This window comes from Anolis sagrei, chromosome X (assembly GCF_037176765.1).
Source record: "Anolis sagrei isolate rAnoSag1 chromosome X, rAnoSag1.mat, whole genome shotgun sequence".
Classification (NCBI taxonomy): Eukaryota; Metazoa; Chordata; class Lepidosauria; order Squamata; family Dactyloidae; genus Anolis; species Anolis sagrei.
Window position 1 is genome coordinate 36,908,154 of NC_090034.1, and position 25,297 is coordinate 36,933,450.

Below are 25,297 nucleotides of genomic sequence, written 5' to 3' on the forward strand. Positions count from 1 at the left end.
ATCCCCTGCTGAGTAACCTTGCCCGGTTTTCCTCCTTCCCACCAACACACAATGGGCACTAGTCACCAGAACGTACTCAGCAACCAAGCCCTCAGACTCAGTAATAGGATCAAAATGCAGATAATCAATCCAATGGCAAACCGATTATACAAAAGCACAACGACTCCCACCCAAATGGGGTCCAAGCTCATCACTACAGCCCTGCTCTCCATTGTTTCATCAAGAGAGCTAGAATATCCCATCACCTAAGGGCCATTTCACCCTGACAGTATCAATACCTCGATTGTCCCCAAAGAACCCATTTCCACACCCTGGAATCCCCCTCTGGTCTAAAGGGGACAGACCCAGACATAGCAGACAGATTCATGTTTTTCTCCAATGAAAACTTCTTGCCATACACACACCGCCAATTAAGTACTTTGAACCACGGCAGCAGATTATGATTTGTACCAATCAGAACAACATCTATTGTTCTCAAATATGTATAAAATACTGATGTCTGTAAACAGAGGGTATGTCAGATCTGGGAAATTCCCCTGACATCCTTCAACTGAAGCAATACACTTCTGATTCCACCCTCATCTCTGCGCATCTTGATTGGAAAACAGAGGGAATGGACCCTGAGACTTCAGAAAACAATACCATTTCAATTTATCCTGTATTTATTTTCACAGCTTTCCAGTAAAAACAACTATTTTTATTTAAGAGCAATTATCAGTGAAACCCACATGTAAAGGAAGTGAAAACATACACCTATGGCGTAGCTTTTGCACAAGGCTGTTTACACACTATCTTTGGTGTCATTTAGAAGCCTTGGCTTTCCCTCTCCCCATTTGTGAGGTCACTAAGATCAAAAACCTCACTGTTCATTTACCTAATGCATACACTCTGTCCCAATCCTCTCTGTTTACACAGTTTATTGACATTCTAGAGCGTGGAGATCAGAATAACACCCTTGACATTTTGAACAGATGGAATAATATCGTTGGTGCTTTGAACATGCTGGCTGGGAATTCGGAAGGAAAAGTATGTCTTTTTCTGAAAAAGTAACTTTTCCAAACACTGACCTTGCAGAAGCAGCTGTGTATATTAAGGCTACTGCTTAGTGTTTCTTCTACTGCCTTTGTTTGTGGAAAGAAAAAGCAGCGAAAATGCACAGAGTATTTTGAAAGCATTCAGGATTTTGGGTTAATCCTTTAAACAATTTGCTTCCCTCTATTTTGGTCTCCAGAACATTGGCCCCTAGACTCAAGTCAGTTGTCCATGCACGGCCTTATGTGGGGTGAAAAGAGTGAGGAAAGAGTTAAAATGGGAGTAGGCAGAGTGGGACTTGAACATCCATGGAATCTGGTATCCATGGGGCACATGGAGCCAAACCCTAGCTGATAACAAAGGCCTGTTGTATTTCTCAAAGTGTAACAAAATAAGATCGCAACCCTCCTCTATCCCCATGGTGATATTCCTATATTTCATATTCAGGTAGGATAATGTAGATCAGAGCTTCCAAACATTTTATGTTTGAGACACACTTTTTAAACATACATCATTTTGTAACACTCATTCAGTTCTCCTAGTAAACTGGAGGTTAAACCAACTCTTTATAAGAGATACAGACACATACATAAATTGTAATAACAAAACGTATCTCATGACGGCTGACAGGGAGCTCTGGCATGGGCTGGTCCATGAGGTCACGAAGAGTTGGAGATGACTGAACGAATGAACAACAACATCTCATGAAAACCTTTTATTTATATATTTTTAAACAGATGATTTATTGCTTATTTCACACAGACTCATTACTTTCGTGTGACACACCTACACATGAACGTGTCACGATGAACAGTTTGGAAAGCTCTGATGTAGATTGCTAGGACAGTTTAGTCCTTAATGCCAAAATGAACAGCTCTTTGAAAATCATAGAAAAACCAAAGTATTTGGTAAATCTAGGCATGTTTACAACTGGAACATGGGTAGAAACAATTTAAAGTAAGTCTTTTTCTTATAATATTATGGGTTATATTCCAGGGACAATCTTTCTAAGTGAGCACTAATGCTTTGCTGGCTGATAAAATTGTCAATGGTTTACTGCATTTTCATTGTACTAAAGAGGAGAATCCTGTGGAATTGATTATAGAATTATATAGCATTAGGATTCTGCCACAATTGTGATATGGGGCCATATACGGCTCCGGCCCAGTGTACCTGTCCGAACGGCTCTCCCTCTACGTCCCAACCCGGAGCCTAAGATCCTCTGGGGAGGTCCTGCTCTCGACCCCGCCTTTATCACAGGTGAGATTGGCGGGGACGGGGAGCAGGGCCTTCTCAGTGGTGGCCCCCCGCCTATGGAATTCCCTCCCCGGGGAAATCAGATTGGCAACTACGCTCCTTTCTTTCAGGAAAAAACTAAAAACATGGATCTGGGACCAGGCATTTGGACAAGCGGGTAAATAAAGAAGAACTCTACTGATGGCTAAGAACGGACTAACGGATTGGTGTATGGAACTCTGGAACGAAACGCTGACTATAGGAATGACTTTATATGATGTTTAGATGATGTTTATACAATGACCTAGATACTAATGCTGATGTTTTATTGTGATAATTGTTTTAATTATATTTTGTATATCGCTTTTATATTTTTATATTTTGTACACTATGTATTATTATGTATAGGCATCGAATTCTGCCTTTTGTGTAAGCCGCACTGAGTCCCCCTCCGGGGGTTGAGAAGGGCGGGGTAAAAGCACCAGTAATAAAATAAATAAAAAATATTATGGAAAGAGAACGAAATATATTTTTGTGTAGACTTATTTCTGTCCCAGTTTCCACTAGAATATGAACAACGTGTTCTGAACAGGGAGCAATGTTGATAAAAATTAAGCTCAAGCTTGCTCTCTTCCATTGGCTAAAAAATGATATTGAAGCAGACATTGGAATTTATATTGTCCATCATTGCAAATATGGGGTTTTTGGTCCCTTTTGGGGGGCCATGACAGAACAAAGTTAGCCTTGCTATAATGCCTTAAAGATACTGAATTGTAATCCTCCACATAGCAAGCTGCTCACTGAACACACTATACATGGATTTCTCCCTGCTCCTTTAATCTTCCAAAAAATCTGATTGATCTACCCTACACTAAAATGAGATTGACTTTTACATGAGCAAGACTAATTGTCCTTGTTCAGCAGATGTGACAGGGCACATCCAAGGTACCCATAAGGAATCTAGTGTCTGCTTGGTAACTTCTTAATTATTGAAGACATTATCCATTTTATTTTAGAATGTAATAATTATTCTCATATTAGAGAAAGGTGTATCTTCCCATTGCTGTTTCAAGAGATAGGGGGCCATTCTACATTTACCCAATGTGGGCCCAATCTGGCATGCCCGACACCAGATTGGGTCTGCATGTCATCCAGATAAGACTCCCTCAACCACCTTGGAGATGGGAGGGAGTCCCTACTGACCAGCCACACAGAACATGGTTTGATGCCACTAGGCAGCCACCCTAAGGAGTCCCTGCAGCCCTCCATGCCAACCTACATTGGTCTTTGGCACTCTGGCTGATGTCAGCCAGAATGCTGCCTCGCTAAGAGAGCTGGAAGGGGGACAATTCCTTCTCTTTCCCCTTTCTCCTCCATTGTTGTGCAGGCACTCTGTCTGACATCAGCCAGAGGATCAAAAAGCATGGCTGGGGACAACCGTAACACAGGGGAGACGATGATTGCATGAGTGCTAACTCAGCACTAACCGCCACACCACAATGGCTCTAGACCTTTCACCCTATACACCATGGCTCTGGCCAAAATGGTTCTGCAGCACCAGAGCTGCCATTAGCTGTAGAATGATACATATAATGCATTTCTGTAGGCTTTCTCTTCTAAAGTCAGTAACAGTTAAGGAAAGGGTGTCAACCCCATTTTCATTTAGGGCCACCTCAGCTTTATGGCTGCCTTCAAAGGGCAGTTGAATTCATGGAGGGAGAATCCATAGATACAGAGAGCCAACTATCATGTTTTTACATAGTGGTCAGTGTTCTTTAGCTTTTACCTGATATGGTCAAATAATTGATGCATTCCAGATCAGCCTGTGCTTCACTTTTAAAAACAAATAAAATGTGGATAACTTTTGCCTCTGACCCTGGCAGATGCTCTGCCTGAAAAACTAACAGTGTTAGGAAAGCCAACATTCTAAAAGAAATTTAACAGCTGGCAGGTATGGAAAAAAAATACACAAGGAATCCAGAGGAAAACCTCTCAAAGAGGTAGTTCCTGGTAGTTTGGGCACCTCAAATTCAATTCACTCTCAAAAAACTTAATTTCAGTTTGCCACAATGATTTCCACTGTTTCAGCGACAGATTATAATAAGGTCACCAGTTTCAGAAACAGCTCCAGTGCCTCTAAGGTAATAGAAGAGCCTTCATATAACTCTGTTTCAGAGTTATTAGGAGGAACTGGTATTGAGCAATTGTATCCACATGCCTTTCCATCCATGTTGGAACAAGAACCAGGATAAAACAAATTTAGGAGCTGCTTACCCCAGGGAAAAACGGATCCCCAAAGACTGATACCTGGAGCAACACTCTCAATCCAGATGTTTTAAGAGTAGCAAGAGTCATAACCTTCTCTGTCATGTCCCCAGTCTGTAGGTAATATCTGTCAGACACCAAAAGGAAGCGCATTTTGAGTCAGTATCTCCCTTTCAGCTTTTCTCAACTTGCAGAGTTGTTGCAATGATAATATGTGGTGGAAGGGATATCAGAAAAAGAGAAAGGATGTGGGCGCATGCAGCTTGGAGAAGAGATGGTAAAGAGATAACATGAGTCATCAAATAAAAAATCTTGGAAGCGTCGAATCAGAAACAGTGGGATAAACTAATTCCCACAATGCTTGGAAATGTTATTTGGACTAACAGTTTGCTGAATCTCCCAGCCAGCATGGCCACTATCTGGAAGTTTTGATCCAAAAAACATCATTTCCAAGCTTTGGTTTTCTATTGCTTCTCAGAGTATGATGAAAAGAGATAGGATGAAATTACAAAAGAGATACCAGCAAGAACGTCTTAATGCTTGAAACTGCTCAACAGTGGAACAGATACTCTCAGACGATGATGGACTCTCTTGTTCTACATAAACTAGATGGGTAACACAGAAACAAATTTTCTGTATGAGCAGGGGGTAGACTTCCATTGGAAAATTTTACAATTCTATGATTCTAAGACTCTTCAAAAAGAGAAGAAAACTGGCAGGCTACAGTACATTCACATAGAAGGCAAGGCGAGAAAGACAGACAACTTCAGGGTTGGGATGGAGAGAGAAAGCATGAACTAAAAGCAATGTCTCTGTCCAGAAACATTGCAAATGACCTACCAATACATGAAATAGCTATTCAACACAATTCAAAATTCCAATATAAAATAGGCAAGTGTCTACTTTCAAATAGAAGGCGCACGAGATGGTATCACATGAACATGTCAGTACGAGCAATCATCACAAATCACATCTCACCATCAGACCCTTGAGGTTGGGGAGTGCAGCACCAATGTGGCAAATCCATGGATTCAATGACCCTTTGTTGGTGACCATGAAGGTGTTGTGGCCCTCCGTGAAAATGAATGTGACACCCCTGCACTAATGAAACCCTAATGCAGCCAGGGGTGGCACCAAGACACTTTGCTGGGCTAAAAGGCACAACGCTGCTCCCTTCCTATCCCACGGACCTCTAGACCACTGCTTCTTAAACTGTGGGTTCCGACCCCAGATGGGGTACCTTGGTTCAATGTTGGGGGTCACAAAAAATTGGCAATAGTAAAAGATTTCTGAATGCCACCCATTTACACAAATCTGTCAGAAATGATGTACAGTGTTTACAGTAGACTCAGCAAGAAATGCTTCAGCTGTGCTTCATAAAAAGGAAAAGCAACCTATTTAGCAAGTGTTGCAAATGCTGGCTGATTATCAGTAAATATTAGATTTTTATGCCTTTTTTATACTGATATACCCAGGGTCACATAAAAATTTCTCAGCAATGCATCTCAATCTCTGGTAGAAAGATACTTTTACAATGGTATGTTTTGTTTTGCTTCAGTCTTTAGAACAATTATTCCTTCGAATACTGAGATAACACCAAAGCTGTTTCCAACAAGCTGTAACACTACCCTTAAATATTCATATTTGGCATTTGGTCTGTAACAATATTTGAATGCCAGTGAAATAAAAGACAGCTTAATTCCAGGCAAGTGAGAGAGACTTAAAAAGAATCTGCCATAGCACAGAATAATAATAACAATGATACACATTCTGGGAAAATCTTTCAAAGGGATTACATTCCCTCAGCTGCTTTCCACAGGTATCTCTAGGGGGAAATTTCTTGCAATGCTTCTGCTGCATTCCTTTCCTTTTTCTCTCGCTCCCTTCCTTAGTCTCCCAATAGGCTCCCGCAGCTTGGAAATGCCTCACTGCGGTGCAATTGCTCACATCTCCCGTGCTGCCTTCTGACAGGCTGCTCTGCATGGCTATTAAAACTCCCACAGGTGCTGGTTGTCCGTCAGAAAGGAAATGATCCCACTTTAAGCCATGAGTATTTCCTCCAGTGATGGCAGTAAATGCCCAGTGAGCCACTTGCAGAATTACTGTCAGCAGAAAGCGTGTCACGGAGCTTGGGAGCTTAAATGATTGAAGGGAAGCTGGGGCTCTGTTTCCAGGTAGATGAAATGAAGCATATTGCCAGATCCAAGCCGCTCGGCTTTTGTAGTCTATAAGGATACTTAGAAAGAGAGAAAGAGAGATCTTCATTTTGTAGAAAGCTGAGCCTGTCTGTCTTTTGACAGCAGCTTTAGGATGAAATTCTTTTCACATAGGGATGCAGGGATCAGCTAGCCCTGTTTTTGAATGAGCATGAAAGTTTCAAAAAAAAGAAAGAAAAGAATTTGCTGAGTTATTATTGCAATGCTGTGCCTTGGTTCCAGGACTATGTGACTCTTCAGCCAGATGACCTATTTAGTAGATGTGGTCAAGAGGTAATACATTCAAGAACACTCAGCATTCTTGTCCCAGGAGTCTCTCCCCACCCCTGTACGAAGGTTTATTTTCTCGTCTCTCTCTGAGTTCTCCCTACAATTAGTTTTATCCCTTTATCTAAATCATTTTGTGTACATGCGGCCCGCTCTCTGTCATTATGTTTGGTTTCTATGTTCTGTGTATATTGTTTATATGCTTTGATGTTTTATACTTTAATGTTGTTCATTTATTATTATTATTATTATTATTATTATTGTAACTTGTTGTTCGGGCTTGGCCCCATGTAAGCCGCTCCGAGTCCCCGTTGGAGGAGATGGTGGCGGAGTATAAAATTATTATTATTATTATTATTAGCAAGACAGAGAAGAACACGATGTACATAGCACCCATAATCCAGAAGCCCTGGCCTCCACAGTGCCAACTAGACACAATAGAGGGATGTGGCATTTTTGGCACTCCCTTTTGAAGTACACTTTCAGTGAAAAATACATACGATATTAATCGATTTATTCCGTCTCACCAATGGTACTATCTTTTCCATGTCAGACAGGTTTTTGCTAGACTAAGTGGGCCAAAGAACCACTGGGCAGCACTCATAGTGGGGTCTAGGAAAGGGTTTTTTTTAAGAAGAGATTTCACCACAGCCTCCTTGAGGATTGCAGGGACCCTGCCCTGATGCAAAGAAGCATTGATCACTTCCCCGACCCACTGGGTTCCACTGTTGAACAGCTCCAACCAGCTCTAATGATAATCTATGACCGGATGTACAATTCCAAAACACCTGGAGGTTGTCCACCCCTGCTGTAGTTGCCTGGATCACTGCAGATCCTACACTTCAGCACTAGATAAACTCCAAACACCCTTCCACGTCTGACATTCCATTGTTTTGTTTACTTTGTATGTTCTTGTGTTTTTATGATTTGGGAACTGCCCTGAGTCCCCTTGGGGAGGTAGAGCAGTATATAAATAAAAGTTTTATTATTATTATTTTACTGACACAAAAACAGAGTGTGTCACAGCACACGAGATATATATGCTGGATTTTGTATCACAAAATCACAAGTCGAACACTACCCAAGCGTCTAGGACTGTGTGATGTATTTTCGAATGAAGCGCACAGATCCAAGTAAGGTGGTCTTTTGCAGTTGACAGATCGTGATTTTGCCAATGTTTATTGTCTCCAAATGCCTGCTGAGATCTTTTGGCATGGCACCCAGTATGCCGATGACCACTGGTACTGGTTTATGCCAGAGCTTTTGCAGTTCGATTTTGAGGTCTGGATAATGGCTGAGTTTTTCCTATTGTTTTTCCTCAATGCGACTGTCACCTGGTATGGCGACATCAATAATCCAAACTTTTTTCTTTTCCACAATTGTGATGCCTGGTATATTGTGTTCCAAAACTTTGTCAGTCTGGATTTGAAAGTCCCAAAGTATTTTTGCGTGTTCATTTTATATTATTATTATTATTATTATTATTATTATTATTATTATTATTATTTGAAACACAACAAAATGTGTCCATAGCAGACAAGATCACTCTGCTGGCTGTTGTATTGGATCACACGTCGGACATTTCCCAAGTGTCTAGGACTGTGTGACGTATCGGCTAATAATAATAATAATAATAATAGTAATAATAATAATAATAATTCATCATATTGCTGCTGGATAACTCTGGTGAAGGCAGTCTTAATGTTTTTGCTTGTTCTTTCTCTGGACTGAATCTGACAGCAAGGAGAGGAGGTGCCAGCTTTATTTGCTCTCTTATCTGCCTGCTCATTCTCTTGACCCAAAGGGGTCAAAGTGGATTGCTTCTCACTGCCATCTCAGGTTTACTAAGCAAAGAAGAAAGACAGGAGGTAGAAAGGTGAACAAGTAGCTGCTACAGCTGTTTCAGGCACTCTTTGTGGCTGCTGGATAGCAGCGAACAGAAAACAGGAAGAGGTTATTGTCTCTTATTGTTGAGGGCTACAGTTGGAAACAGTTAGAGGACAAAGCAATCCAGGATGGGATACTGGTTAAACGAAGACTTGGTAGACATAGATTTAAATCCCCAATCATCCAAGAGGCAAACAACACGATTTTGGGGCAGTTACAATATGCCAATCTGCCAGCAACAAACAACTCGAACAGTGGTGTGGGGGGAAGCAAAGACCCATCTCCAACCATTGTGCATCTATGGGAACATGTACTGTGATTTCTTGGTTACATGCTTACAAATGCAGGTGAGCCTGCTTTCACAAAGATATATATGCATTCAGTAATATTTTGGCTACTTGGCCATTCTTTAGTGAGGTTTTTAGTGGCTCTGGAGGGCCTAGAAAATTTCCCTGATGACCCAATTCCCCAACATTATATGGTTCCTGGTCTGTTTTGTCCACAGTGGGGGAAAGTATCAATGTTGAGGATTCAGTCCCTTTTGAAGCCTCCATGTGTTCGATATTCTATAGGTGATCATTTGTGCTTGAGTCTGATTGTCTTCTAAGGGTAGAGTCTTGACAGTGGGTCCGTAAGTGACTTTGAAGACCTATTTTGGATCCTCATGGTATTTCATAATGAGGATATAGATGCCCAGATAGAAGGCGGTCACATCAAGTGCTTGCTTGAAGTGCCTTCCTCCTGGCATATTTCTCCCCTTTGCCCTCTATTTATGCTCCCTCAAAATTCATGGCACAATTGAAAACAGCTGTCCTCCAGTTAGAATGCTCGAGTGCTAGGGCTTTCCAGTTCTCAGTGTTTAGTCCATATATTTTGTTACTGCAATATATGTCTGTGCCCATAACCCTTATAAGGCATTGGTTTAACCTCAGGTTTGATGGTAAAACTGAATTACTGTGTCACAAAATTATGCATGTCTAAAAACTTTCTGTCTAAAAAACCTGAGTCAATTTAATCATGAGTCCATGTAAATGCTGTCCCTTAAGTCTTGTCAAAAAAGAAAGAAAGAAACAATTCCTTGCTATGAGTAGAATGGTGAAAAACAAAAAACCTAAAGGAAGCACCAACCACTTCTGCTTTAAGTGGAAGCACCAAAGAGATGCTGTTATTTTTCAGACCAGGGATTTTAAAAGACCATAAGTAGCATGACAACATAGAAAGCAGAGGGGTTTGTTGTTTCATTTCAGTTCCCCCAGGATGGACTAAGTTCTGGCATTTTGCCACTCTACTCAGAACAGAAGTATATGGTCCTCTCTCTCTCTCTCTCTCTCTCTCTCTCTCTCTCTCTATATATATATATATATATGAGTTCGTACTTTACCTTAACCTGGTGGCCAGGGGCTGCTGGTCCCAAGCTCTTCCCCTTCTCTACAGAATGACCCTCGTCTTATTCATGGGTCATATCAAAATTCATAATTTTGGCCCAAACCTACCCTCAATGAGGTCAACTACAATAGCTAAGATGTAAGGGTGCAAATACACAGACACACATACACAGCTCACCCAAGTTTTCCTCACCAGTCTGAATCTGTAGACTAGGACCAGCATGCTTTCCTCATCCAAGCTTCATCTGGGTAGTGCCTGTTGCTAAGCAACTAAGTGGGGTTTATCGAGGAAATGCATCCCTCCCTCTGCTAAGTGAGCTTGAGTATTTCAAAGTACGAGCCCCCCACAGGCCTATGCCTCTAATTTTTGTGAATCTTAATCACTTGACATCACCAGAAGCAAGCACTTCCAAGCAGGCACTAGAGAGCTGCTATTTGATTATTACAATAGGGAACCTATTTGGAGAGGCAAGCCAGATTGGCTCAAAACAATAAAAATAAACCCTGCTAACAAAACCGAATAAAACTCCTTCCTCCAAGGTACAGCAAGTGGCTCTGTGTCAGGGTCAAATGTGGCAAGATTAAAAGCTCTCTTTGAACAAGGGAAGTGTACTGAGTTGGCTCTGATGGAGAGAGGCATCAAGGATAAAATCAGAGGATATCAGTGAACAATTGGCCAAGGGCTGTATAAACACAGGACTGGGGAGTACAAATACCACCTTCCACTATGAAGTTCAAAGAGAAGTCTCGATCGGCAGCCAGAGACTATGCTATTGAAGGCTTTGCCTTAATTCTTTTTCACCACACACACACAGATTGAGGAAAAAGCATATGCTAAGCCAAGTATTATTTCTCAAATCAGCCTATACTTCACAGACAGACAGCAGGAGATGCTGCAGGCAGCAGGATAAATACCTGAATGAAAAAGGCATTTCATCCTTTGCATATGCCTCAATCAACTTCTGAATGGCACTTGAATCTAGGTGGTTTTTTAAGAAACAAGAGACGGGCCAAAATAATGTGGACTGCTGTGCTGAGTCCAATTGATGCACAGGCCAGAGTAGCAGCAGAGCTAAACATTTTAGATGCTGATTGGTCTCACATTTAGTCTTCTCCACCCTATAAATATCATATTGATCGGATAAATAAATAAAAACATGGTTTTTAACAGTAATTCACAAGTGATATCTAATACCATTCCAATCATCCAGAAGGATAGAACCCATGCCTTTCTAAGGTCCTACGATGTGGCAATAGCGGCAGCACAAAAAACATATTTTGCAGCCAATATTGCATCTGCGAAGAACCGTCCAGCTGAGCTCTTTCGAGTTGTCAGGGGTCTGTTAAATCCACCGAAAAGCGAGATCCCTGACAGCTCTGGAGCTCGCTGTGAAGCATTTGCTCGATTCTTCGAGGATAACATTGCACTGATCCGGTCTGGTTTTGACGCCACTTTAACTGCAGTCTCTGAGGATGTAACGAGAGCATCTGCTTGTCCGGTTTTGTTGGATTCATTTCAATTGGTTCAGCTTGAGGATGTGGACAGGATTCTTGGAGAGGTGCGACCCACCACATGCATCCCAGACCCCTGCCCATCCTGGCTGATAAAAGAAGCCGGGGGGGGGGGGGGGTGGCAGAGTGGGTAAAGGTGGTGGTTAATGCCTCCTTGCAGGAAGGCAAGATTCCAGCGAGCTTAAAACAAGCTATTATAAAACCGCTGTTGAAAAAACCATCACTGGATCCCACTCAATTAGACAACTATCGGCCAGTTTCCAATCTCCCCTATTTGGGCAAAGTCATGGAACGTGTGGTGGCAACACAGCTCCAGGAATTTCTGGTAGACACTGATTATCTAGATCCGGCACAGTCTGGCTTCAGACCGGGACATGGAACGGAAACAGCCTTGGTCACCTTGGTAGATGATCTTCGCCGGGAGCTGGACAGGGGGAGTGTGTCCGTTAGTTCTGCTGGACCTCTCAGCAGCCTTCGATACCGTCGATCACGGTATCCTTCTGGGACGCCTCAGAGATATGGGACTTGGGGGTTCTGCCTTGCAGTGGCTCCAGTCCTTCCTTGAGGGATGGTCCCAGAAGGTGTTACTGGGTGACACCTGTTTGGCCCCACAGCTGTTGTCATGTGGAGTCCCACAGGGTTCAATTCTGTCCCCAGTGTTGTTTAACATCTACATGAAGCCGCTGGGGGAGATCATTCGGAGTTTCGGACTGAGGTGTTATCTCTATGCAGATGATGTCCAGATCTGTCACTCCTTTGGTTTGTATGAATATTTTATTGGTTTTATTGGTTTTAGCGAGTATAGATGTAATGTATTGCTGCTGATTGTTAATTTGCGCTATTTTGTTTTACTGCTGTTGTATGTTACGGGCATCGAATTGTGCCTTGGTTGTGTAAGCCGCCCTGAGTCCCCTTCGGGGTGAGAAGGGCAGGGTAAAAGTAAACCAAATAAATAAATAAATAAACCCATACCATAAGTTTGTTGGAAGGGTTATAATACTAATCCTAATACAAAAAGTATTTGTTACTCACCTCTCCTAAGAGCACGGGGTGGGGGGTACAATACAATAGGCTCATGTCTCCCAATGTGCATTTAGTGCCCTGAAACAGTGGTTCTCAACATTTAGACTTCAACTATCAGAAATCCCAGCCATCTTACCAGATGTTAGGAATTGTGGGACCTGAAGTCCAAAACACCTGGAGGACCAAAGGTTGGAAACGGTTGCCCTAGAAAAACACAATATTGGCGTGCGGTCTTGGATCAAAATCTCACAAATTACAAACTAGACTGTTGCCTTCTGTTCTGCTCTTATTGTTTTTGCTCTACAAGTCACTTGTAACAGTTTGATGTGTTGTTGTTTTACAGCTGCTCAATTAGAAGAGGCCAATGTTTGGAAGGTCAATGTTTGTTGACCGTGTAAACTATCACCTATATTAATTATAGCCTCCAACTTGCCAGATGGACTTCTAGAAGGACACTATTCATTTGGACGCACCATCTTCAAAAGGTGAATCAATGAACACCCAGGAAATTTTATAACTGAGAGGGAATGTCTTGGCATTCAACAACACACATATTTTGAGCATATTTGTGTTATATTACTTGTTTGTTTGTTTTCTGTGCATATTTTCTTGTATGCGTTATATGAGCTTTTTCTTCTGCAGAAATAGAAAAAAACCCAAAAATAATATTATGAGTTGCCCTCTGAGAAAGACAGGGAGCTAAATACATTAATCAACATATGCTTACCAAGAAGACTGAAAAGGGTTAGAGCCCTCCATTGCAACAGCTCCTGCCTGGGAAATGTGTTCTAACAAGAGAAGGCAGACTGATAGGAGGCCTCCGGCATTCAACATTCGCTCACCGCCTGAATTCAGTATTTCCCAGGCTGCCAGTAATGAGGCTTTCTCTGTCACTTTGCTCACTCATTCACTCCTTCCCTGTCAGATCTTGATAAGCATGTCTGTCACAGCCCCAGCAAAGACAAAGCAGGGGGTGACAAATCCCAGGGAGTGTGTGCCTGTATGAAGACAACCCACCAGTCTGAAGATAGACAGCTAGTGCCTGAAATTCCACAGGGAGCAAGAGAACTTGCACAACGGAATTCCAAATCATTTGTAGCAGCAGGAACAGCCATGACCTCTCTGGCTCCAGCATTATAACCTTACTAAGTGAAATAGGAAATGCAACCTATTTGCTGTGAGTAAGGGGTAAAAAACACTGATTAATAAAAGTTTGCTCCGCCAGGCAAACTCCAGCCAGGGTTAGTCTACAGGAGACACAAGAAGGCCTCTGCATAATTGCTGTTTAGTTGCTGTTATTCATGTTTTATTTTTATTTATTTATTTATTTATTATTTGAATTTATATGCCGCCACTCCCCTGGGGCTCGGAGCGGCTTACAAGAATGGCTAAAATCTAACAAAATTTAAAAGCAATTTAAAACAATTTCAAAACAGCAATATCAAACATTAAAAGCCTGTCGAAACAGGTATGTCTTACATGCCCTGCGGAAAGCTGCTAAGGCCCGCAAGGCACGGACTTCAGGTAGCAGAGTATTCCAGAGTGATGGTGCCACTGCTGTGAAGGCTCTGCGTCTGGTTGCTGTTAGACGCAAGGTCTTGACACTGGGGACTTCCAATAGATCTTGGTCCTCAGAACGGAGGGATCTCTGGGGTTGGTAGGGGGTGAGGCGGTCCTTCAGATACATCGGCCCCAGACCATGCAAGGCCTTAAAGGTGAGTACCATCACTTTGAAAGTGATCCGGTGCTCAATTGGTAACCAATGCAGCTGTAGTAAGATTGGTGTTATGTGGCATCTCATCGGAATTCCCGCAAGAAGCCGAGCAGCTGCATTTTGTACCAACTTGAGCTTCCGGATCACCGACAGAGGAAGGCCAATGTAGAGGGCGTTACAGTAGTCCAGTCTTGTTTATGTTGATGCCGGCATCTAATTGTGCCTCTTGTTTATGTTGATGCCGGCATCGAATTGTGCCTCTGTAAGCCGCCCTGAGTCTCCCCCCCGGGGTTGAGAAGGGCGGGGTAGAAATACCAGAAATAAATAAATAAATAAATATGCGCCAAAAATGGAGAACCATTTTTTGGGGGGAAAGACATAGTTTAAATCAAGTAAACTAACTACATAGCACAATTCACATATCCATGGGGGATATGTTCTTGAACTTAAAATGGAAGGAAACCATAAGTAATAGGAAAGCCTACTGAAATGAATGAAGTTATCATGAAGTCACTCTGGAGGACCTAGAAAATCCTCTCTAGAAATGTTCTATGTCCTCTAGGGTGATTCTATAGTAACTTCTGATGGAAACATACCATAGAGTCACCCGGAGGATCTAGAAAATTCCTAGAGGACATATTTTTGGTGGGATTGTGTGTTTTAAAATGCATTTTAAATTGTATGTATTATCTTTTAACTGTATTTTAACCCAACACATACAGTACTGTTTAATTGTTTTTGTATTTACTTTGTTTTAAATGGATCAAAGTGTGTGGTTGTTTGGGGAGAAAGACAGGGTATAAATAAAGTAAACAACAACAACATGTTTTCCCGCATGGCGGGGTTTTACTGGATGTACCATGTGGTCTCTTCCAACATTAGGGTTCTATTATTCTATATGCAGATAGGAGAAACTGGATACCATTCACATGGGTACAAGGGTCACACTGTACATATGTAGAGAAAAATAACACAGTCCAGCAAAAAAAAAAATATCTTTGTGTCTTGGTTATTAGGCTTGTTTCTGCAGTGATTTGGAACACTGATTCAGACAATTTCATTGGATAAACTGCATCAGCTCTAATTTCTTATATATGGTTATTGTGGTTTTCTATGGGCAACCAGATGGCGACTCGTAGATGGCATATATTCTGTATCTCAGAAATTACAGCTGGTGGGGGGAAACTGTAGCCATATATGGAATCAGTAGGTCAAATATTCCCAGAAACAGGGCTAACATTTGAGGCATCAAAGTGTGTCTTGGCCAGTGATCTTCCCCAATATGGTGCCCTCCAGAAGGCCATGCAGGCTCAGTATGTGTACTTGTGCAAAGTACAGTCCAATGCATCTGTGGAAATTCAGACAGGGAAGGTTTCTGTAGAACATGCTGACATTTGAAAGCGACATTTAAAATATATATGTAATTGTCTTCTATTCAACCATGACATTTTAGCTACGTTGACATTGTTTGTTTTTCCTGGCAGCAGGCCTTCCTTCCCTAGTGCAGCCCTCTTCAATCCTAATGACCTCTAGATATACCTTTTGTCTGGGGATGATGGGAGGGGTAGTTCGACTCATCTGGAGGATACCATGCTGTTTTAATTGGATGCACTGGGAGTTAGACCCAAGATCTTTTGAATGTAAAACATATTCTCCATTTCTCACAAGCCATAGTCTCCCCCCATGTCTGACACAGAGCATGCCCCACCCCTCGATAAACAAGCTATTCCTTACTAGATATCTTGATAAAGCTGCTGCTTTAATAAACCTGCTGCAAATTTGTCAAAATAAAGCCAAGCAGGTAGGAACACTTCTGCTAGTGCCTTTGAAATAGTCAAGCATCTGGCACTCTCATTCCACCCAGCAGGTCAATTTAAATCTTACCACCATGGATCTGAGATGCCTTTTAACATTAAAGATAATCTGAGTGCAAAGGAAACAATGCCTACCATATGGGAACAACAGGACAGTTTAAAAGAATGTGCAAACCATGCCCCATTACTTACATAGTTTTTAATCAGCTTTTGTCTCTATTGATCCTGCTTTCAGGGAGGCCTTATGCCTCTCTCGGCCTGCTGAGTATAGCACAGTTTGATTAGCTTTCCTTGTAAAAAGCTGGAAAACAAGTATGCATTAAAAAGAGCAGAAAAGAGGATGAGTAAAAGAAAAACCCATGAAAGGCTAGATCACCTGAAATCCAGAAGGCAGTTCAATTTTTGGGTGATATCTTTAGGAATACCTTTAGAATACTCTGGGATTGTCACCAAGTACTACAGGCAAAGAGATTACACCAAATCATCTTTTCTATCAGAGGTAGAGAATTATTTCAACCCAACTATAAAGCCAATTTCTGAGCAATTTCAGGGGACCATAATCCAGTAGTGGCCAGAGCCAAAAGGAAAACGGTATGGCCCTAAATCCCAGCAGATGTAAGTTTAAATTACTTATTGTCAAGAATTACACCTTGGGAGAGACATTTCCTTCCACAGTAGCAAAAAACAAACAAACAAACAAACAAACAAACGCCAGAAACAGGACATGACTGCAACAGTATCTTCCTGTCCAAGTCTCTCAGCAACTGGTATTCTCAGAAACACAGGCACATTGCCTCTGATAGTGGAGGTACTCTATAATCACACACTGAAATCTCAGAAGCGGCTTGCAATCATCCAAGGCAGCAGCTCATAAATATTTAGTGGTAGAAGAGAGACCCATTCTATCAAGTTTGTAGCTTTGCTTCTCTGCCATCCTTTAATCCATAATCCCTTTGCACTTTCTTTTCTCTTAAACTGCAGAGGACTCTGATGGGTTGCATTTAATTCTTACACATGCCCTGGAGCACAAAAGACCTGTCAGGATAAAAATAAAGCAAACACATCCAGTCATCACTAAGGAACTGGCCTCCTTTATATCAGGACATAAGAGCTGGCACATCTTAACTCTCACTCAGAGTAACCACAAAGAGATGAGCTGACAGATCATTCCATCCCCCCCCCCCCGCCTTTTACTCGGGTTGGGGCACAGCAGAGGGGAAATTACCTGGGTTGGAAATCTGAAAAAGTGGCCTGCAATTGGCATTTCACAAAATAATCCTTGCCACCACCTATTGGCTGAATGTCCTGCAGTGGGTTTAGATGCAATTTCAATGAGCTCCAACTGAAGGAGCAACTGTCATCCTGATACAAGAACACATCATAATCACATTAGCTTAGGTGTGTAGCTACCCCACCAGTTCCTGGAGCTCAGCATGGAGGAAAGTTACACAGAGAACAAGAAAGATTGGGAATCAGTCTGTAATCTTGGGGCTACAGAATCAAACTGAAGTTCTCTCCAACACCAGTGATAATGCTGACCAAGAAGAAGTACAACACAGCTTGTCCAAAGGGAATGTGTGGCTGCTCCTGGAAGTATTGGAACATTGAAAGCCCCCTTCAAAACCTCCAAGAAGACATGTGGTGGTGACAAGGGACTCCCTTCTGAGAGGAACAGAAGCAGTGTTATCAGACCTGACAGGATGACTTGGGTGGTGTGCTATCTCCCATGAGCAAAAATCTGAGATATTATTATCCTGATTTTATTTCTTAACTGAGACACAAAGCAGTAACTGAAAAGCTGACAAGGCTTGTCAAGTGCATAAACATCTAACCCTTCCTTTTGGTCCATGTGGGAACCAATGACTCTGCAAGGCATAGTCTCCAGGAGATCACACAAGATTACAAGACTATGAGCAGGAAGCTGAAGAGCGATGATGTCCAGGTTGTCATTTCTTCTGTCCCCTCAGTTCAAGAATGCAGCCCAGGAAGGGAGAGAAGGATAACAGAAGTAAATAACTGGCTTTGCAGATGGGGCTGCTACGAACAGCTTGGCTTCCTGGACCATGCTCTTAAGTTTAATGAACTTGTGCTTAGTAAGGGATAGCTTGAACCTCACCGAGTATGACAGGAATGTTTTTGCTAGCAACCTCACAAACCTAACCAGGAGGGTTTAAAACTAAGTTATCTGGCGGAGGAAGACTGTATTTGGATAGGCAGTAGTTTATCAGGAGAGAATACCACAACTGTTATAAAGAGAACTAGGCAAGAAGTACAAGAACAAAGATAAGGAAAAACTGAAATAAGTGGCTGGGAGACAGGTGATGGTCCATGGTCTCTGGTATTCTCTACACTAATACACAAAGCATGGGAAATAAACAAGATGAACTTGAACTCTTAATACAACAATGCAAATAGGATATAAGTGGCATCACTGATACCTGGTGCAACGAGTCCCTTGATTGGAATATAATAATAGAAGGTTATAACCTATTTCTGAAAAACAGACCAAACAGGAAATGATGAGGAGTAGTCTTGTACATCAGGAATTTTAACACCTGTGAGAATGTCCATGAGGATCCTATGGTCAGGGACAGAGGCGGCCCTAGGTAATTTTCAATGGTAAGCAACCGTTGAACCCCCCCCCCCCCCAACCAATCACTGATATATATTTTCTGTTCGTCGTGGGAGTTTTGTGTGCCATATTTGGTTCAATTCCATCATTGGTGGAGTTCAGAATGCTCTTTGATTGTAGGTGAACTATACATCCCAGTAACTACAACTCGCATATATCAAGGTCTATTTTCCCCCAAGAGCGCCTCAAGAGCATCCCTGAGCAAAATCAACTATACTGCAAATGCTTACTTTGCATAATGGATTGAGCCGCCCCTGGTCAGGGAAACTAACATAGAAGAGCTTCCAAAGAGCTTCCAAAAAGTGAGATATTGGATGCAAAATTTCAAACAGTTCCAATGAGGAAGAAAAACAAGAAGTGTCTAAAGAAACCAGAATGGTTTAAATTGAGCTAAGATTTAAAAGGGATATGTACAAGAAATGGAAAAAGAGAGAAATCCCCAAAGTGGTATTCAAACACAGTCAGCATGTGTAGGGATAAAGAAGTGAGTGAGTTTTATGGTTTAGTGGTGACTACACACACTCTTCTATCTCAAGTTGTAGTCTTTTCTTGCATCTAATGAAGTGGGTTTGAGTCCACAAAATCATATTCCAAATAAAGCTTGTTGGTGTTTTAAAGTGCCACAGACACTTGGCTGTACTCTTTCACATCACAAACACAATTTTTCTTAGCAGTCTCACTCTCATAGGCTGGATCTAGACTGCTATATAATCCATTTTCAGAATGCAGATTAACTGCTTTGAACAGGATTACATGAGTCTACACTGCCATATAATCGAGTTCAATACATATGGCCTTACACACCACTTAGCAGTCCTTCAGGCTCAGATGCCTGACTGGATTTTTTTTTTTTTTTTGCTGTGGTTGTTCTCTAGTCCTTTCAGCTTCCTGCAATGAGGTTCCAACACTACTAAAATGTTATTTTATTATTTCAATGGTGACAAAAGAGTTTTCAATGACAGTCCAGAGAGTTTGTTTTATATGATGTATTATTTATCTAGTGGATAATGACTCCTTTGTCAATATGTTATTTTCCCCAAAGTTTTAAAGCTTTCTTTAAACTCATGCTCCAAGAATACTTAAAATTTGCATTTCAGTCTACATATGTATTTAGGGACTTGAATGTGTTTTTCTTAATGGGTAATCCATCTTTTTCTCCATATATTTAGGGACACTTAAATCTGCAGATTACTGTTGAGCATTCATATTATCTCTGTGGTCTGAGAGCAATATAAAATGTTACTGTGTTTAAGGGGGAAAGGATACAGGGGGAGATAATATGAGTTCAGCAGACTGCATTTTCTAGGAAGAATTTGAATTGCCTTTGTGCCACAGACAAATATAGTTGCTCAGGTTGACATTAAAAGTCCCTGGAAATGATATCTGGTTTAGAAGATTTTAAGGTACATCACTACTACATAGCCTTCACAACCGAGGGATGTGATCCGAACAAAGTCATGGTCCCATTGCTAGATTTCTCCTTTAACTTTTTTTATATACAGGCTCCTTCAAGTTCTGCCCATTCCTCTTTTCCCCTATTACAAAGTTTAGATGCTTGCAGCAGGGACTTGGCTCCTTGTATTCTGTAAAATGTGTGTGCAGGGATCATGCAACATGAAGTTTGCAAGCACGTCAGCTTGGTTTCAAAGAGATCTTGAATAGGAAGGGGACATATGATGATGATTGGGCAATGTTACAATGTGCAATGTCTTCGCTTAGCATGATATCTGGCCACTAACCATTATTCACATATACTTGATAAAAAGATAGTTTGCCTGCTTTTGTTTTTATTTGTTTAAATAATTATTACAAAATGATCTTCTTTACCAGGGGTCCTCAAACTAAGGCCCAAGGGCCGGATACAGCCCTCCAAGGTCATTTACCCAAGGTCAGGGTCAACCTGTCTGAAATGATTTGTAAGCACACAACAACAACAACAACAACAACAACAATCCTATCTCATCAGCCAAAAGCAGGCCCACACTTCCCATTGAAATACTACTAAGTTTATATTTGTTTAAATTGTTCATTTTAATTATTGTATTGTTTTAAGTGTTTTTTGCACTACAAATAAGATATGTGTAGTGTGCATAGGAATTCATTCATTTTTTTTCAAATTATAATCCAGCCCTCCAACATTTTGAAGGACTGTGACCTGGCCCTCTGTTTAAAAAGTTTGAAGACCTCTGTTCTTAACTATACTGTAGTTGTTACAACTGCCTCAAGTCACTTGGTTACTGTTTGTATGAGTGGATGATATTCCTTCTGTGCTGTGGGTGCTCTGCATTTAAAGACAAGATCCCTGCTGGAGGCACATAATGGAAAGCTTGGCACAGGAGAATACAGCTATCATGTTGAGTTTTTGGCAGGTAATGATATAACACCAGTTGACTGGACCAGTATGTATGGCATGGAATGTTCAAAAACATGACAACTGCACTATTGAGGCTAATAAGGGTTATTTATAACTCCCTTTCAAACAAAGGGCAGAACATCAAACACACACAAAGACAAAGACAATAAAATATAACACTATAAATATACATCTCATCAGCCCACAAGCATCTCAGCAATGTCAAGCACAACCAAGCACAGCTGCTTAATCCAGTGAAACAAAGAGAAAGGCCTTCACTCCTTTACATAAATGGTGAGATTTTCTTCCAACTGGAGGTCTAAAGGAAGACCTTTCTACAGATGTGGAGCAGATCTTGAAAGGCTCATAGCCTTGATGACAGAGCAGATCATCCTTTGTCTGTGGATCTTAAATGCCTACATGATGCGAACCACACTAGCCCAGCTGTCAGGTATTGGGGGAAATTGGAGTGCACAACCATAAATACCAGAACCTAAAGACTGAAAGGTCCTGGTTCAAACTGGCACCAGTGAAGGAATCTCTGGGGAGAAGAAACATGTGAATACTCAGGGAAATTGAAAATGGATGACACTGTTCTGAATTAAAGCCAGAGAAAGAAGAGAACAAGAAGGCTAACTGACCAGTAGACTATTACAATAAGCTAGGTGTGACAACCAAAACATAAACAAGCAGATGGGCAGTCCTGATGATCAAGGACCTAGGAATCCTATGGATGCTCAAGAGATGGAAACTGCATGCCTTTGCTATCACACCAACTAAAGGGCCACATAGACAAATGGCCATCTGGCAGGTCTCCGAGGTTCCTGTTAGCTGAAAAAGGAACTGCTGTGCAAGCCAGTAAACACAGTGGAAGGCATAAAAGAAGGGCTCCTGGCCAGTCAGGTTGAGACACTAAGATCTGTTTTTCCCATAGTCATTTTAAGACAGTGGGTGGCAAGCCACAAAGAAACACTTGACAAGCAGTCCAACACACAGGAAGTAAATGAAGTAGAAGAGACGTATGAAGAAGACCTAGGTAAGAGAGACAAGGAAGAATATTCTTGCCAAAACGCAGACCTTAGCAATACTGTTGTAATGTGAAGAACTGCAGTGAAGGGAAATCACACTACACATGGCTTCCCCTCTCATTGTGCCTTGGCTACTTGTTGGGCAACACGAAATAAGCAGCACTCAGTAGGTGAGAGAAGTGAATCCATATCTGGATTTGAGGAAAGTTTGAATGAAAAGCTGTGCTAGATAACACATTCCTTTTGCCTGAAAACTGCAGGTGTACAAAATTGCTGAAACCTGCAATTTATTTTTTTAAAATTCTAAACCATCCCTAGATAAACCAGGAAGAATTCTGACAGACAGAATCCGTCCTAATTGAAGGTTTTGAGCCATTTTCCAGAACGCTCTCTTCTTACAATGCATTGCAGTAATTCTTGGGGATCACCATGTTGTGCTAGCTGCCGTCATGTTCATTTCACCTCAGAAACAGAAGTCAGAGGTTTTCAAGTAGAAAAAGCAGGCCACTTGACAGCTTGCTGTGAAGAATTTCCACAGCACTTTGCAGACAAAAATTCCTCAGATTCGCTCTGACTTGGATGCTGTTATTGATACAGCTCCAGTGCATATAGCCTTGGCTTTGGCTTGCCCAGTGTTATTGGATACTTCTCAGATTTTGCAGCCTGAGGATGTCGACAGGATCCTTGGAAATACATCAAAGGGGTACTACTTAGTGGGTAATGCCTCCTTATAACGAATCAAAGTTGCCTAAAGAGAGCTGCCTGATAAAATCTAGCAGGGACTGAGAGATCTAACATCATTTTCTGCCTGGAGAGGACGCACATAGAGTCAACATCTTCTGAGAGAAGAAGAAAACTCAAAGGTAACACACCTTCCATTCAGCTACTGCTGCTGTTTGCTTTCCCTGGCTGGGCTCTACCAGTTAAATTGTGGAGGGAAGACCAACCATTTGCTCTGCAAGCAGGATGCCTTACATACTCACATACAGTTTGCTATTAACCATAGGAAACAATAGACTTCATGCAGAGAAGAAAGGGAAGCCATGATCCTCAGAGAACAGCTATTCCAATTACATTGTATAGAGGGAGATACGGGAATGGAAGAAAGTTGCAAACAGGGCTAACAACAGGGTGCTAGTCACCCAAAGATGTCTCTCATCCCAAGTAATCTGGATGGCACTATATGATCTCCATCTACCATGGTTTATTCTATTAAAGGCAATTTGCAACATGACTTGATTTGTTTGTAAGGTCCTGTTACAATTTCCTTCTTCCAGTTCCTTTGAGGTTACTCTGTCTTGAGCAATCTCTAGGACCCTTTATAGTGTTTCTTAGGCTGGCCATTTTTCCTCCTTGTTGTTGTTGTTCATTCGTTCAGTCATCTCCGACTCTTCGTGACCTCATGGACCAGCCCACGCCAGAGCTCCCTGTCGGCCGTCACCACCCCCAGCTCCTTCAAGGTCAGTCCAGTCACTTCAAGGATGCCATCCATCCATCTTGCCCTTGGTCGGCCCCTCTTCCTTTTTCCTTCTACTTTCTCCAGCATAATTGTCTTCTCTAGGCTTTGCTGTCTCCTCATGATGTGGCCAAAGTACTTCAACTTTGTCTCTAGTATCCTTCCCTCCAGTGAGCAGTCAGGCTTTATTTCCTGGAGGATGGACTGGTTGGATCTTCTCGCAGTCCAAGGCACTCTCAGCACTTTCCTCCAACACCACAGTTCAAAAGCATCGATCTTCCTTCGCTCAGCCTTCCCTAAGGTCCAGCTCTCACATCCGTAGGTTACTACAGGGAATACCATGGCTTTGACTAGGCGGATCTTTGTTGCCAGTGTGATGTCTCTACTCTTTACTATTTTATCGAGACTGGACATTGCTCTCCTCCCAAGAAGTAAGCATCTTCTGATTTCCTGGCCACAGTCTGCATCTGCAGTAATCTTTGCACCTAGAAATACAAAGTCTGTCACGGCCTCCACATTTTCTCCCTCTATTTTCCAGTTGTCAATCATTCTTGTTGCCATAATCTTGGTTATTTTATGTTTAGCTGCAACCCAGCTTTTGCGCTTTCTTCTTTCACCTTGATTAGAAGGCTCCTCAGCTCCTCCTCGCTTTCGGCCATCAGAGTGGTGTCATCTGCATATCTGAGGTTGTTAATGTTTCTTCCAGCAATTTTCACCCCAGCTTTGCATTCATCAAGCCCCGCACATCGCATGATGTGTTCTGCATACACGTTAAAAAGGTTGGGTGAGAGTATGCAGCCTTGCCGTATGCCTTTCCCAATCTTGAACCAGTCTGTTGTTCTGTGGTCAGTTCTGACTGTTGCTACTTGGTCCTTGTACAGATTCCTCAGGAGGGAGACAAGGTGGCTTGGTATGCCCATCCCACCAAGAACTTGCCACAATTTGTTATGATCCACACAGTCAAAGGCTTTAGAATAGTCAATGAAGCAGAAGTAGATGTTTTTCTGAAACTCCCCGCCTTTCTCCATTATCCAGCGGATATTGGCAATCTGGTCTCTCGTTCCTCTGCCTTTTCTAAACCCAGCTTGAACATCTGGCAACTCTCGCTCCATGTATTGCTGGAGTCTTTCTTGCAGGATCCTGAGCATTACCTTACTGGCATGAGAAATAAGGGCCACTGTACAGAAGTTTGAGCAGTCTTTCACATTTCCCTTTTTTGGTATGGGGATATAAGTTGATTTTTTCCAGTCTGATGGCCATTCTTGTGTTTTCCATATTTGCTGGCATATGGCATGCATCACCTTGACAGCATCATCTTTTAAGATTTTAAACAGTTCAGCTGGGATCCCGTCGTCTCCTGCTGCCTTGCTGTTAGCAATGCTTCTTAAGACCCATTCAACCTCACTCCTCAGAATATCTGGTTCTAATTCATTCACCACACCGTCAAAACTATCCTCGATATTATTATCCTTCCTAT

The 25,297-nt window shown here is 41.9% G+C and overlaps 1 protein-coding gene across 12 annotated transcripts in view; it reads right to left on the minus strand.

Moving 5' to 3' along the window:
• Nucleotides 1-25,297, minus strand: part of FBRSL1 (fibrosin like 1) — an 843,044-nt gene that overhangs the window by 639,518 nt on the left and 178,229 nt on the right. The gene's annotated exons all lie outside the window — the stretch shown is intronic.